This window comes from Canis lupus, chromosome 6, assembly GCF_011100685.1.
Source record: "Canis lupus familiaris isolate Mischka breed German Shepherd chromosome 6, alternate assembly UU_Cfam_GSD_1.0, whole genome shotgun sequence".
NCBI classification, from domain to species: Eukaryota; Metazoa; Chordata; class Mammalia; order Carnivora; family Canidae; genus Canis; species Canis lupus.
The window spans coordinates 45,533,880-45,549,503 of NC_049227.1; the positions used below are offsets into that span (position 1 = coordinate 45,533,880).

The 15,624-nt window shown below is 34.8% G+C and overlaps 1 long non-coding RNA gene across 4 annotated transcripts in view; it reads right to left on the reverse strand.

Annotated features, from left to right (window-relative positions):
* The window catches only part of LOC119872250, a 181,027-nt gene that overhangs the window by 19,630 nt on the left and 145,773 nt on the right, over positions 1-15,624 (reverse strand). For all 4 annotated transcript variants that reach the window (XR_005361074.1, XR_005361075.1, XR_005361077.1 and 1 more), the window contains 2 exons: positions 13,921-14,017; positions 11,852-11,970 (listed from right to left, as the gene is read on the reverse strand). This is a non-coding gene — a long non-coding RNA (uncharacterized LOC119872250). The remainder of the gene's footprint in view (positions 1-11,851; positions 11,971-13,920; positions 14,018-15,624) is intronic.

Genomic DNA, 15,624 nt, shown 5'->3' on the forward strand with positions numbered 1-15,624 from the left:
AAGGAAAAGAGTAGAAAATCTAGATGCTTCTTGAGACCAATTTGTCAATTCAGAATGTGAGAAAACGAAAATAATTCAAGTTTACAGATGAGTTTTAGGTTTTTATATTATCTACAGGGTTTTTATTCTTAATTATTGCCTTAATTTAGAATCTGCGGTCAATGTTTTAATTCACCTCAATTTTTGTCCAATGGCGTCTTCTTCCCTGGCCTATGTGAGGATGACAAGTATAAAAATGCTCAGCAAATAGTTGCCAAGTACAATGGATGAATATGTGAATCAGCACAGTAATGCCAAGTATGTAGTATGTGGTTCAAATCCATACATAGGCCTAATATAAATTGCTTTCCGTGAACCACCCATGATTGCAGCAAAAAATCAATCCTTTTTGTGCATTCTCTGTAGGCTAGCACTCCTGTAGAGGCTGCTTTCAGGCAAAAGGTTTGAGCGATGGAATGTAGAAAGGACCTACGGTGACCACCAGGCTGAATACAGACAGGCCCAGCAGGAGATCCACCTCCAAAATATCCATGGGCCTTGACTGACCAATGGGCTACTTATAACTAGGCACAGTTACCAAAAAAGGGAAGATCCTGTATGTTGCCATGCCTTCTCATCTTTGCCTTTTAAAAACAGGCCCCACCCCCTGCCTCCTTGCAGAAGCCTCTACTCTGCTGTCATACCCTCAGCTCCCTTGAGGGGTATTCAATAAACTTCTATTTTCTTTGTTCTGTCTCAGGTGAATGCTTTGACCTCTAGTGCCACTGGCTTCCACTCAGTTGATGCCCTACATTTGGGGCCCCTAACTGATGGGGAAACTCCTCATTTAGGCACTGATGTAGGAAGGAACATTAGGGTTTAAAGCCAATGGCTAAGAAAGATTTCTTGAGAGGTCTTTGGAGGCAAAAAAAGTGTGTGGTTGTTTGTTTGCTTGTTTGCTTGGTTATTTATTTATTTGAGAGAGAGAGAGAGGGAGAGAGAGAGCACACACAAAGAGGAGAGGCAGAGGAGCCTGATGTGGGGCTTGCTCTCAGGACCCTGAGATCATGAACTGAGCTGAAGACAGCCACTTAACTGACTGAGTCACCCAGGCTCCCCGACAGGGCCCATGGGCAGAAAGAGCTGCACCGGGGTCATGAGGAGTGGTCCATTATATACTTCTGGGAGGGGGTTAGGGATAGCGTAAGTCTCTAAGGAATTTTGGAAGCAAGATTTCCAGGACCTTGAGGGGGCTAATGTTGTGCCCAAGATAGCGAATCTGAGAAACCACCAAGGAGCCGACATCGATGCAAACACGGGGATTTATTTACAAGCTGGAGCTTGGGTCCAAGTGTACCCGACACAGCGGAGCAGGGACTTGGACCCCGAGGTGGGTTTCAGCTTAGTTTTATGGGGTGGTCTAGGGGACCTTCAGAAGGGGGGAGGAATTTCTCAAGTTCTGTTCTCATTCTGAAATGGGGCTTCCTGCCACTGGCTTGGGCTCTGTTCTCATTTTAATATGGGGCTTTCTAGGGCATTAAGCTGTAAGCTGTTTTTTTTTTTTTTCCTGTAACTGAAGTAATGTAAATTTCAGCTCTTATTCACAGGGGCCTGGGATGGCTGTACTTGTGCTAACGCTGAACTTAAAGTGGAATGGCCTTAATTTTCTCGGCTTCCACACTAGCTATTGTTGGGAAAATGTCATTTATTACCCTCTAACAAAACCTTAGTCATGAGACCCTTCAGATGTATATCGGTGGGCCATATGCTTGCAGGATGATTACCAACTCACACCTTGGAGGGCTTAGAGATAAAGAAAATTTCTAAATGAATATTCTGTGTTAACATAGATTTGCAGGACCCTGGGAGTCTGGCTAAGATTGCCCTTTGCCCTTAGTGAAATATTAAAATTGAGGCAGTTGAGTCCCTAGAGGAATGTCTCTCTGCCTGTTTCAAGGGCTGTAGGTAGTAAGGAAATTTATTAATTTCTTTTCTGCCTTTGTTTCCCACATCAGGCACCACAACTCCTACAACTGCATCTTCTATCCTGCATCACCAATTATTCCCTCTTTACTGTAACATTCCAAGATCATCCAAACATGTTATATATTTCTTACTATAAAACAAAAATGGATCTCAACACCCCTTTGTAACTGCTGTGCCACTTCTCTGCTCCCAATTGCAGTGAAACTCCTCAGGGAATGTAGTTTCTTTCTCTTCATTAACTTTTGGACTCACACTAGTCAGGTGTTTTCCTAACCACTCCTTCAAAACCAGTTATTGTGAAATTCACAAATGACTCTTGGTAGTAAATGCAATGTTCACTTCTCAAGTAATATCTTACTAAAGCAATTAAAAACGGTTGATAGAGTTGACCATAACTTCCTCTTGAAATACACTTTTTTCCACTTATTTTTTAGTCAATCCTCTTATTTTTTTTCCATCCACCTCATTGAATGCTTCTTCTCACATGTCGTTGCTGGTCATCTCCTCCTGACTTCTCAACTTTGGACAGCTTTGGTTCTAGTCCACTGAACTTTTCTTTCTTTCTTTTTTATACATTTATGCCTTAGGTAACATCATAATCTACGACTTCCAATAACATTTATTATGATGAAAACCAAATATGTATCTTTAACTAAAAACTCTCATGAATTCTAAACGTGAGTTCCCTATTCAGCATCTCTATTTCAATGTCCAACAGACATTTCCAATGCAACATGTTCCAAACTGAACACTTGATTCGCCTCACCAAAGGTCTTTCCCATTCCAAAAAGAAGACCATTCTTCTTTCAATTACTCAAATGAACAATCATGGAGTCCTCTGACATTTATTTTTCTCTTATACTCCACATTTCTTTCTGTCTTCACCTTCTGTCAAATCTTTCCATTGCTACTGCTATTGACCTGATGGAAACATTCATAGCTTCATCTAAACATTCTTACTTGGGCATTTGCAATAGTTGTCTAACAGCTCTCCCTGCTTCCACTCTTTATTTTCCTCATCCTGTACACTGTTTATTTTCCTCAATGTAGCCATAGTTAAAATTTTAAAACATGAGTCAGATCATGCAACTATCCTGCTCAGAACTCTCCACTGAGATTTATATATGATTGAGTTTCTTTTTTTTTTTTTTTTTTTATGATTGAGTTTCTTGACAGCGCTCAGATACTTTATTACTCTCCTTTGGCTTGTTCTGCTCCAGCCATGAGGACCTACTTCATGAGTTCATCAATGAGCTGCACCTGTTTCTGCTCTAGGTTCTTTGCTCCTGCTCTTTCCTCTTTTCAAAGTGTTTAGCTTTCTTGGTCACTTTTGCCTGGTCTCTGAACTAACGTCATTTTATCAGAGAAGTCTCATCATAACATCTATAAAACATCTTATAATTTTCTATTCTCTCTTACTATGCCTTACTTTTCTTCAAAACATTTAATTCATCTCATATATTATAGATTCATTTGTTTAACCTCTGTGTCTATCTCCCTTGAATACAAATATAATAAGGCTACTGATTCTGTTTGCACTTTGTTTCATTGTCACATCCTTAGTTTCTAGGACAGTAGTGGTACATGGTAAATGCTAAAAACAGATGTTGGAAAAATGAATGGGTAAGTAAAAGGAAGAGAGAATTCTTTGGCACACTGCAAGAGATTTCAGTCCCTATTGAACAGTTGTATAATAATCTTTCTTTGGGTATAGTATTTCCATTAGCAATGCAGCAATAAAACAACATATTTATCAAAATTTATACCACCATCAATCATCTCTACTATGTCTATGAAGACATTGAAATCTGAAAAAAATCATATATATTTAATATATAAATAATACATCAAACATTATATTCCTAATTCCATTTGAGATGCTTATTTGAAATTTTACCAGTGCTTTTGGAAAACAGAATTTAGAATGTTTTTTTCTTTTCTTTTATTATTATCATTTTTGCTATAGGATATTCTACTTAAGGTAGCTACTGATGATTCTTTTTTAGTCTTTTCAAATATGTATGACAATTCAGGCTAGATTTCATTATGGTGTTTTCATTACAGTCCTTTAATTTTGGAAATGGATTACTTTAAATATCGCTGCATTTATCTAACCACCTCACTTTAACCTATTCTCTGATTCTCCACGATTGTAAAACCAATGCTAATTGCAGCGGACCTGCCATAAAATCAACACCATTCATCAATACCTTAAGATGTAATTTATACAAGAGATGAAAAATAAGTTCACTGAGGGACACCTGGGTTACTCAGTGGTTGAGCGTCTGCCTTTGGCTCAGGGTGTGATCCTGGAGTCCCCACATCAAGCTCCCTGCATGGAGCCTGCTTCTCCCCTTGCCGATGTCTCTGCCTGTCTCTGTCTCCAATGAAATAAATAAATAAATAAATAAATAAATAAATAAATAAATAAATTCACTGAAATTTGCGAAGGATTCAGTTACTAAGTAGGTAATAGTTTTGGATTTTCTTTCATTTTTTGGGTGTGTTTATGATTTTACTATTGTAGGCTCACTTCTGTCAGAAATGTTGGAAGAAGAGTTCAAAGGCACTGGTATTAGGTTGGAGATCCCCCTACCCTCTGCCTAGGTAATAACCATTCACAATCAGCATGTGCATCAGTGTGTATTTACCCAAGAAGACTTGCATTTGATTTTTCCTGGTACTCTCAGGAGTAGCCACCATCTTAACTGGGTGATTTGCAGATGTAAATGGCCCTAAACACATGAGGGTGGCTGATGCATTTGAAATTCCAGAGAGAAATAGGGAGCTAGTTTTACTGTTGCTTATTTAATCTACTATCCAGAGCACACACAAAAAGCTATTTCTCTTAATTCATAATTTTCCTCAAGATATAGCTTGTCCTTAGGTCCTTAGGGTGGCTCAGTCACTTAAGGGTCTCCCTTTGGTTTACATCATGATCCCAGAGTCCTGGGATAGAGTCCCATATCAGGCTCCCTTCTCAGCAGAGTCTGCTTCTCCCTCTGCTCGTCCCCCTGCTCGTGATCTCTCTCTCTCTCAAATACACAAATAAAATCTTATAAAAAAAAAAAAGACATAGTCTGTCCTGATTCCAGATTTTGTGAGTAGCTGTTTCTCTTCTGGTTCACCACTCAGTATACAACCCAGGATCAGCCCATAGCACCTTTCTTTCTTCCCCTCTGGGCAGTGCTACACATGCAAGCACTAAGACTTAGTGCCATTAGGGTATTTTGATAATTCTCCCATATACTTAGTTTCCTGGATGGGTATCCTTACTTCATTGTTAATTTCAAATGGTTCTTCTATTTCCTGGCAGTCTCTTTCATGATTTAAAAATATTTTAATCTTTTGTATGTCTTATAGGCAGTGGGTTTAGAGATCTTCAATTTATTACTCTAAACAGAAATCCACCCTTTGAATTTCTGTTCTAAAACATTTTGTTTACTTTTGCATTTGCATGTAGTTCTTATTAAGTAAATTGAAGCAAAAAAAAAAAAAAAAGATAGTTCTGTCCTGAGCTCATTTTTTGATACAATTTTTTTTCTTATACAGGAAGAATGATTTTGAACAGCCCATTATGTTCTATAGCTGCTAATTGTAGGAAACATTGAGAAAAATTCTAATTATGATGACAATGATGGTAATTTGATTGAAAAAATTCCTGTGACTGAAGATAAACTGGGACTCCAGAATAAACTGAGGAGAAATTCAAGGATTCTCAGGTAAATTGTTCATTATAACATGGGCTTTTTGAAATCTCTGGTTTATGTAGTAAACGAATATTTTGGGGGCACCTGGGTGGCTCTAGTCAGTTAAGTGTCTGCCTATGGCTCAGGTCCTAATCTCAGGGTCCTGGGATCAAGCCCCACTTTGGGCTCCCTGATCCGCAGGGAGTCCACTTCTTCCTCTCCCTGCCCCTCTGGCTTGTACTCTCTCTTTCTCTCAAATAAATAAATAAAATCCTTAAAAATAAAATAAAAATACTCTGGTACCCTAGACATTAAGTATAAGACAATATGATTATACTCTAGGAGGTATATATGGATAGGATAACTATATCCATTTCTCTTATTATCGACTTATCACAAATCATTTTAAATAATTACAAATGTTCTAATTCTCAGAATAGAACCAATGGTATCTTTTTAATTCTAAAAATTAAGTGAAATTAGCTTTTCTGAGATATTTTTTCAACCTTTGAAATATACTAATTTTTATTCCAGAAGTGAAGCAAGAATTTCAGATATTGACCTCTTGTAGTTCTCATTTTAAATTTCTGCACTACACAAAGATATTAAACTACAAGGGATAAGTTATAACTACAATTAAAGTATTTTGTTAACTTCAAAGCAGGGTTGATGCCAGGATGGCATTAACCTATGAACTTTAAAAGAACTGACAAGATAATGAAACTATAAATTCCTGAGAAAATACCAAAAGGGTAGAGTACCTCTTCAGAATTTTTAACTATTCTGTATACTCTAAAATCTTAGTAAATTATTTAATATACACAGACACATACTATTTAAATTTTTAAAAATCTTTTAATATATTTCTTACAACAGAAAAACACTTTGATCTGTCATAAGATTATTTCTCTCCTTCAAAGATGATTCATAATGACTATCAATTATCTGTAAATGTAAATCATATGTCATATATATCTCATATCTTCCCTCTCTGCCCATTTCTATTTTTCTCCATCTATATACTTTTAGGTATATTTAATTTAGGAAATAAACAGGTATTTTATACCACTTATTCATTCATACTATTTCATTCTTCACATATTAATACTGCTACATTCATATGTAAAAATCTCATTGGATTTACAGGTCTAATTCTTTGGAAAAAATGTGATTGTGAACAGTCCTTATATCAGCATCTTAATATAGTTCACTGTTTAAACATTACTATTTCAATTTGGAATTTAAAAACTCATTGCAAAATTATGGGCAAATTATTTAGGTTTAAATATTTCTGTAAAGTCATTAAATTCATGTTAGTTATTAATTTATTTCACATATATTTTTATAAGCTACCATATAAGGCATCTCTCCTATATACTATAGGAGAGGTTCATTGAAATGGCTCATTTGCTTTTCCTGTGGAAGAAAAATTTACCAATTTTGTTCTTTTATGTATCATGATTTTGATGTAGCATTTAAGAATATTTGCCTAATTCCAGGTCCATAAAGAGTTTCTCCTATATATTATATGTTGGACTACTTGGATAGGTTTTCAAATATTGAGCTAGCTTTTCATTCCTGGGAAGTGTGTGTACTGCTGTACTCAATTTACTAATAATTTTACTGAGAGTTTTCATTCCTATGTTCATGAGGAATATTTGTCTAATATTTTTCTGTTTCTCTTTATCTCTACTTCTCTGTAATGATGTAATACTAGCTTAAACAAATGGATTAGGAAGTAATAATTTCTCTTTTTCTGTTTCCTAGAAGACCTTATGTAGAATATCTGGTGTTATTCCTCTTTTAAAAATGTGTGACAGAGTTTTCCAGTAAAACCATCAGAGCCTGGAGAATTCTTTTCCAGGTTTTAAAATATGAGTGTAATTTCTCTAATACTTATATTAGTCCATTTCATTTAAGTTGTCACATTTATGCATGTTAAATTTTTGTAATATTGTAATTAATATTTAAGAAGTCATGACCTTCTTAAAGTTTGAATGTCTCTAGCAATATCCCTCTTTCTTTTTATTCTCTTTTTTTCTTTTAGGTGAGAACATTTCAGTCCTGCTCTTAGCAAATTTCAACTATACCTACTATGTTAAAAACTATAGTCACCACATTTTACATTAGATATTCAGACTTCTTTTACTGCTTTCATTTCTGAAATTAGTAATTTGTGTCTTTACTAAAATTTTGTCAATCTTCCTAGAGGTTTATTGTTTCTTTTTCACTCTTCTGATTCTCCTTTCCTGTCTTTTTTTTTTTTTTGCATTGCTATTTCATTCTGTTTATATTATTTTTTTAAGATTGTATTTATTTATTTGACAAACAGAAAGAATGAGCAGTGGGGAGAGGCAGAAAGAGAGAGAGAAGCAGGCTCCCACCTGAGCAGTAAACCCAATGTGGGGCTTCACCCCAGGACCCAGAAATCATGACCTGAAATGAAGGCAGATGCTTAACCAACTGAGCCACTCAGGTACCTTATCTATTTTATTTTGTACTCTATTTGTATATTTGTATAGGGTTTTTTCCTCCCCCAGTGGTTGCTTTGGGGACTATAAACTATACAGTTAGCTTTCACAGTCTACTAAAATCAATAGCTTACCAAAAGAATAAAGACATCTGATCACTATATAGACCCTTTACCTTTCCTCCTTTTGTTATGATTTTGTTCTATATCACATCTACATACCTTGAGAACCCTATTAGATAGTGTTACAATTTTTGCTTTTAGTACTCAAATTTCTTTTAGATGCATTTAAATATTGAGTTTAAATTATTCATATATATATAGATACAAGTGCTTCTGAGTATATATGCTTTGCTAGTAGCTGCCTTTCCCACATAGCTTCCTATAGCAGTTTTTTCACTTTGAATGCAAAGTCAGATATTTTCACTTCTGGGGAATGAATAACATATTTGAATTCTGGATCTCAATCACACTGATTTTCTGTCTTATGATTGTTTGAAAGAAGAGAGGCTTTCAAACAAATGAAAAGGTTTATGGTCTGAGGCATGAAATTATCCTGATTTCTGGACCTTGGAGACTCCTACTTAGGCACCAGCAGGCCTTCACCTCCAAAGATATTCATCATGGCATCTTCTCAGTGGCTTCTTCTCAAATACAGCTAAGTACTCTTTTTTTTTTTTTCCTAGGCCCTGGTACAATATTTTCAAAGCAGGAATATGTTAGCTTATATTTTGGTTCAAAAGGATGATTGATTGAAAGTAAAACATCAAACTTCATTTCTCAAAGTATTTGTGGCCAATGGAGCCAGGTGGAATTTAAAAATTAATCTGGGCAGACATCACGTTAACTTTATCTGTTAAAAAGAGAAGAAAGGCTCAATAGCATATGAAACTCAATGTTGCTCAAATGTTGGATTAAATCTAATTTCTACTTGATAGCTTCAGAAGATGTTTAGATATGAACTCACAGTATGCCATATATCTATGTCTGAGTCAGAGTCTTGAAGAAAGCATTCTCTTCCAAAATAATTGTTACTATCACAATGATATTCCCATAGTATTGTTAACTTTCTCATGTATGTTTAGAACTATGAAGACATTACATTATGAGTACAGTTTGACTAGTTATACAAAAACAAAATTTTGGCTCAAAGCTATGCTTTTAGTAGAAGATCCAGTTGGGTGCTGCACCACTGGCCCACATCTGTTAAAATGACTTTAAAATATAATCAGACTATAAGCCTAATCTGAGCACGATGTTACAGTAAAAGAAACACATTCACAAAGCGAAGAGTGCATTAACAGAAATTCTAATTTTTTTTGCATCTCTTGAAGAACAGGAAATGAATCACAATAACTGGAGCGATCGTTTAAAAAACAATTTCTCCATCCTCATCATTTTCTTGTGTACATAAATGACCACAGCATGCAACAAGTACTTTATGAATGTTAGTTCCTTCTACTCTTTTTGTGACTTTGATATTTAATAATCTGGTCTTTAGCTTCTCTCAGAAATCTCTTAGCTCAGATTGAGTTAACTGAAATATTTAAGAGTAATTAAAAAGGGATATTTATTCCTTTGGACTCCTTTTCTTTTGGCATATGGAATTACAACGCCAGAATTTTATGTAACTAAAAAGCATTTCTTTTTTTTTAAAGATTTTATTTATTTATTCATGAGAGACACAGAGGAGAGAGACAGAAACAGGCTCCATGCAAGAAGCCCAATGTAGGACTTGATTCCAGATTCCGGGATCATGCTCTGAGCTGGAGGCAGATGCTCAACTGCTGAGCCACCTAGGCGTCCCCTAAAAAAAGCATTTCTTTAGCTCTTTTGAGAACTGATTTTATAAAGGGGCAATCAGATTCTATGAGTGTCTTTTCTGCTTATTGGTAAAAGTTACATTTGTAAACAATGTTTCTTTCTTATTCAATGGCAATGATGGAAAAAAAATGTATGTAATTAGTCCTTTTGAGATTTTTACAGGGAATGATCAATTTTGCCCTACCAGCTAGCATACACTTCTTACTAACAAATAATAAAAATTTCATAACAAATTATGCTTTCATTTATGCTTGCAACTCCAGGACATATAGAGTTAACTTTTGAGCTTAATAGAAGTTATGCTTAACCTACTTTTCTCTTATAATACCAAATGTCTACCCTCACTTTTAAAAATGTGACACTCTTTAATGGATTATTATGTGATTGTCAGTGTGTGTGTCATAGAAATAGGTGGGAAGAACTAACTAATTAGTTAATTAAATTGCTATATAAAGTCAGATATAGAAAATTTTATTTAAGTTTTTGGCTATTCTCCACTTAGTGATGTTTTGTTCTATTCACATATTTGTTTTTGGCACCTTTTCCCCAAATCTCATTCTGAAACAGAATGATGATGAGATAATGTTATTTTTATGTTAAATTATACCATCTTTCAGGAAACTTTTCATACATTTCAATTTTTAACTAAATCCAGCTACATCGCTTATTTGCTACCATAGTATAGTAGCATGTATAGGGATACATGGGATAGGGAATTGGGATAGGGAATTGTTTAAAATATTAAGGATCAGAAGAAAACATAAGAAAGAATAATCTTTGGGACTAGGCCTAGGTTAAGAGTTCTGAGATGTGACATCAAAATCGATTTGTTAGAAAAAAAAAGGGGGGGTAAATTGAGCTTCATCAAAATTAGAAACTGTTATGCTGTGAAAGACTCTATCAAAGGAATGGAAAAAAAAAAGCTATATACTAGGATAATATATTTGCAAAACACATCTAACTGAGGTATCAAATACAAACTATAAAAATAGCTCTAAAAATTCAATAGCAAAAAAATAAATCTGATTATATAATAGGCAAGTGACATGAACAGATATTTTACCAGAGGAGGGATAGAGATGGCAAATACATGAAGATATGTTCAACATCATTAGATATTAAGAAATGAAAATTAAAACCACATATGACTTATTATTAAATATTTATTAGAAGGAGGAAAAAAACAGTGATAATACCGAGTGCAAGTGAACATGTGGAGAAAGTGGATCTTGCATTCACTGCATGTAGGAATGTAAAATAGAATAGCTACTCTGGGCAATAGTTTGATAGTTTCTTTTAAAACTCAATAAGCACTTTCAATATTATTCAATAATCATACTCTATGACATTTATCCCAGAGAAATAAGTACTTATGTTCATACTAAAACCTATACACAACTGTTCATAGCAGCTTTATTTATAATGACCTAAAACTCAAAACAACTCAAATGTCCTGCTTCAATAGGTGAACTGTTAAGCCAACTCTGATACAGTGGAATACTATACAATGAAATACTATGAAGCAGTAAAAGGTACTGATGCACATAAAAACCTAGACAGATCCAAATGCATTATGCATAATGAAAAAATATTCTCAAAAAGTTATATACTGTATGTTTATTTCCTTAAATATTCTCACAAGGAGAAAAATGTTGCTAAGATGACCTTGAGGAAAGGAGATTCCTAACTCCATTTCTTCTTCATTAATTTTCATTTTCCTACTTTGCTTGACTTCATGGAGCTTCATGATGTTCCAGACTGAGCCACCCAGGCACTCCTAGAAGAATTTTTTGAGTGTTCCCAGAACCCCAAAATAATCTCTCTTAGGCTTTCCTGATACCTCAGGACACATGTTGCTCTACAAGATGCACAAACTAAATCAAGATAAAGCACAGACACTCACAGACAAAGTTCAAAGCTCTGGTGGCTGGGAGCTGAGATGCTGAGCATAGTTCCAGGGAAGGAGTCTGTCTGGTAGGGCCTCTCTCATGGCTGGGGATATGCACTGCCTCTATAAGGGCTCTGCAAAACAAATGCTGAGTGGTATTTTCATTTTGTCTGTCTTCATAAAAATAAAAATGCACTTCAGATTTCTTTTGGTTAGCAAAAACAGGTACTAATGTAGTCTTTTGTAAAAGTGAAGTGGCATACATGAACTTTTGAAAAGCAGCGGATACCTGTGTTCATGCTAGATTTATTTTCCTTAGTAAAACCTCCTGTCCTTTCTTCAATACTCAAAAACAGTGACTAACCAACAGGGCCAACTCATGACCATGTGCAGTCCCACAGGGCCTCGTGCTTAGAAGGGCCCCACGCCTGATTTAATGCTTTGCTATAGCTGTCTTAAAATTCTTAATCACATTTTAACAAGGGACTGTGCATTTTTACTTTGCCCTGGGCTCTACAAATTCTGTAGCCCATCTGGCTCCCAATGATAGTGAATAAATTTGATGCCAGCCTCCCACCGAAAAGCATGGGCCTTTCACATCCAGTACCTTCTCAGCCCTAATGATCACTCCTCCATTTTCTTCAATGAAACTGGGTTGCTGGTTACTGTCCAGACGTATTTATTTATTTCCTACACTTTAAGTTATTACTACTTGATATATTCTCAGTTCAGACCTCAAAATTTTATTTAAATTTTATTTTCCTCCCTTATTTTTATTCTTTGAGTCCTAACACAGTTGACTATGTCTCTCCTCTAAAATCTATAGTACTGTGTTTATTTCTTTTTAGAGAAAATATTTATCATATTTATGGTAATTTTTCTTTCAGTAAATGTCTTGTTATCTCCACAAAGACAAGGATAAACTCTTATTAATGTGTCACATACAGTGCTTAACATATATAACAATGCAATATTATAACAGAATTTACTAATGTAATCTAATTAACTGTTCTATGACAAAAATAAAAATATCCTTCAATCTGGTACTCCTTCTCATGTTATAAATTTAAAAAAATGTATGTGCTTAGCGTTCCTGATGCCCTATCTATATAGTCTTTGCTTCTGAGTGGAATGGAGGAAAGGTAGAAATCCAGGCCGTAATAAATTCAGCAATAGAAACTTGAAATATAAAGGAAGAATAGAGGGGAAAGAAAAGCAGAGAAGGAAAAAAAATGGGAATAGAGACAAAAACATATCAATTCTGCTGATTAACATGTTCCTTGGTTGTATCGCTACCCTCTCTGGCATTCCAGAAAGGTGATATATCATCTGAGTGCTGGTCTAGAACAGTAAAAGGAGAATTTAGGAAATAAAACTGGAGATGATGTAGTTGCCTCCAGCATTTTGTTTATGAGAGTATCTATTTGTGTCTGCTTGGGCTTGTTGAATAATATCCATTCTGTCCTTGAGGCATAGATCAAGCAATGAAATTTTGTTATATTAGTCCTTTCAGGCTTTCCACCGATTCCAGAGTATCTGGAAGCTTAATAGTGTAAGGTGTAAGGAATATTTATCAAAATTTTGTTAGGCATATCAGTGGCTCTATTACTTTGATTTAATTTTTTGGCAATGTCAGATAAAGATTAGATAATGGCAGGAAAGAGGGAGAGTGAAGAATTAGGACAAGAAAAAGAACCAAAAAGTAAGAAAATACATTTTCCAGCTGGAATGAAACTCAAATATCATCCAAACTAGCTCGATCATTTAGTGTCCCAGTTATCCTTATTCTCAATCCACTACTCTTTCTTACTATGTTGCTTACATAAATGCCTATGTCACTGTTAGAGAAAAACAAAAAAAACAAAAGAAATGAAAGCCAAGGTTAAGGTTTTATTATAATTTTGTTTAAACTATTCCTATCAAACGAGTGTCTTCCTTTTCACCAGTTACAAAACAGTATCGGGAATATAGTACTCAATGTAAAAAAGCAAACTAAAATCACAAGGAAGGTTATCATAGATACATATGAAGAACCTATACAATCATCCGTCTGTTTATTTGATTCATGAGTCAATAGATATTACCTTGGTGATAAAGGATGAAGTAAAAGCATGCAGGCTTCCAGGGGCAATTAAACTGTGATGCTAGGGAAGAACACAAAGGCACTGGAGAATGCTAACCCTGGAAGAGAGTAGAGAAGTCACCGAATTTTCCCTGTAAATTTATTAATAAGTGATAAAATATGAATGTATACAGTTTTGCCTTCTACTTCCCAATACTTATACCTCATTTCTGTTTCTTTTTGCTAATTGTTTCATTTAGTATGTTCAAGACAAAGTTAAATAATAGTAATGACAGTATATATATATATATATATATATATATAAATGAATATATACACATGCATTTTTATATATTTATTACTAATTCTATAAAATACCATTTCAACATCTATTGAGACTTTTTCCCTTTATTCCATTAACATTACACTAATTGTATAATGTTAATTTAGTAGAGTTTCAATATTTTCTAAATCTGTCATGTCCTTATTCTCCTTTTTTTTATATGACTATTAGAAGCCAACAGTTTAAGTAATGTCAGCCCTTATTTTCATTCCTGCACTGTAGTAAATATTGCCTAATGTCAAAACCCATAAGGATGAGCTGAGCAACTACTTGAGGATCTTAGATCTTTGGTCTTCTTGGTTTCAATAACATTTTCATCCATTACTCTTCAGCCATAAGCCCTGACTTTGTTGTCACCAACAACAGTGTCACATTCAAAATCTTGACTTATACCCTCTGATTGTCTTACTTTCCATTATTTTTTCAGCTCAATAATCTATTCCAGAATTTCTTCAACCTAAAGGAGAATTCCTGTTCTCTGAACCACTGGCTTTAACCATTCATTCTTTCCTTAGTCCATAACACCTCATGTTCTGTGTTTTCCTGACTCATCTTAGATTCCATGATCCATCATTGTAACAAGTATCTTATAAATGTCAATAAATCCTGTATCCCTTTATAATACTTGCATGGGAAAAAAATAGCTCTAATAAATCCCACGTATTCAGTTGTTAAATACATATAGATAAAGTATGCCTTTTTAAGAGTATTTTTAAAATTATTTTATTTATTTATTCATGAGAGACACACACAGAGAGAGGCAGAGACATAGGAAATAAAACTGGAGACGTAGGCACAGGGAGAAGTAGGCTCCTTGCAGGGAGCTCGATATAGGACTTGATCCCAGGACCCCAGGATCATGACCTGAGCTGAAGACAGACGCTTAATAGCTGAGACACCCAGGTGTCCTCAATACCTCTTTTCTATATAACTTTACACTTACCTTCTCCCCAATCTCAGCTGATGATCTAGCTTACTTCATTTTAAAAAGTAGAGTAAAAAAAAAAGTCTCATTTTAAAAGTCTGCCTGCAGAAGAATATTCTCCTCGTCCCTCTAATGGATGTTTCTGTCCCTATTCAGACAACTCACAATTTCAAATATGCAGGAGATCCCAATAAAGGAATTTGTACTGATAGGTTCCATTCCCTGCATTATTAATCTTCCCTCTCTCCTGGATTATTCTCATAACTGCCATAACAGTTCTTGTTTTAAAACAAACTATTAAAAAAAACAAACTAATCAGAACTCAAAACAACAACCTATTATCTCCATATTCTGCTACAATTTCCCCTTCCCAGTTTCCTTTATTCTAGTCATTTATTATAAAAGTTTGTCTGAAGTAATTGAGCTTGTTTCCTCATAATATCATTTTCACCTTAACC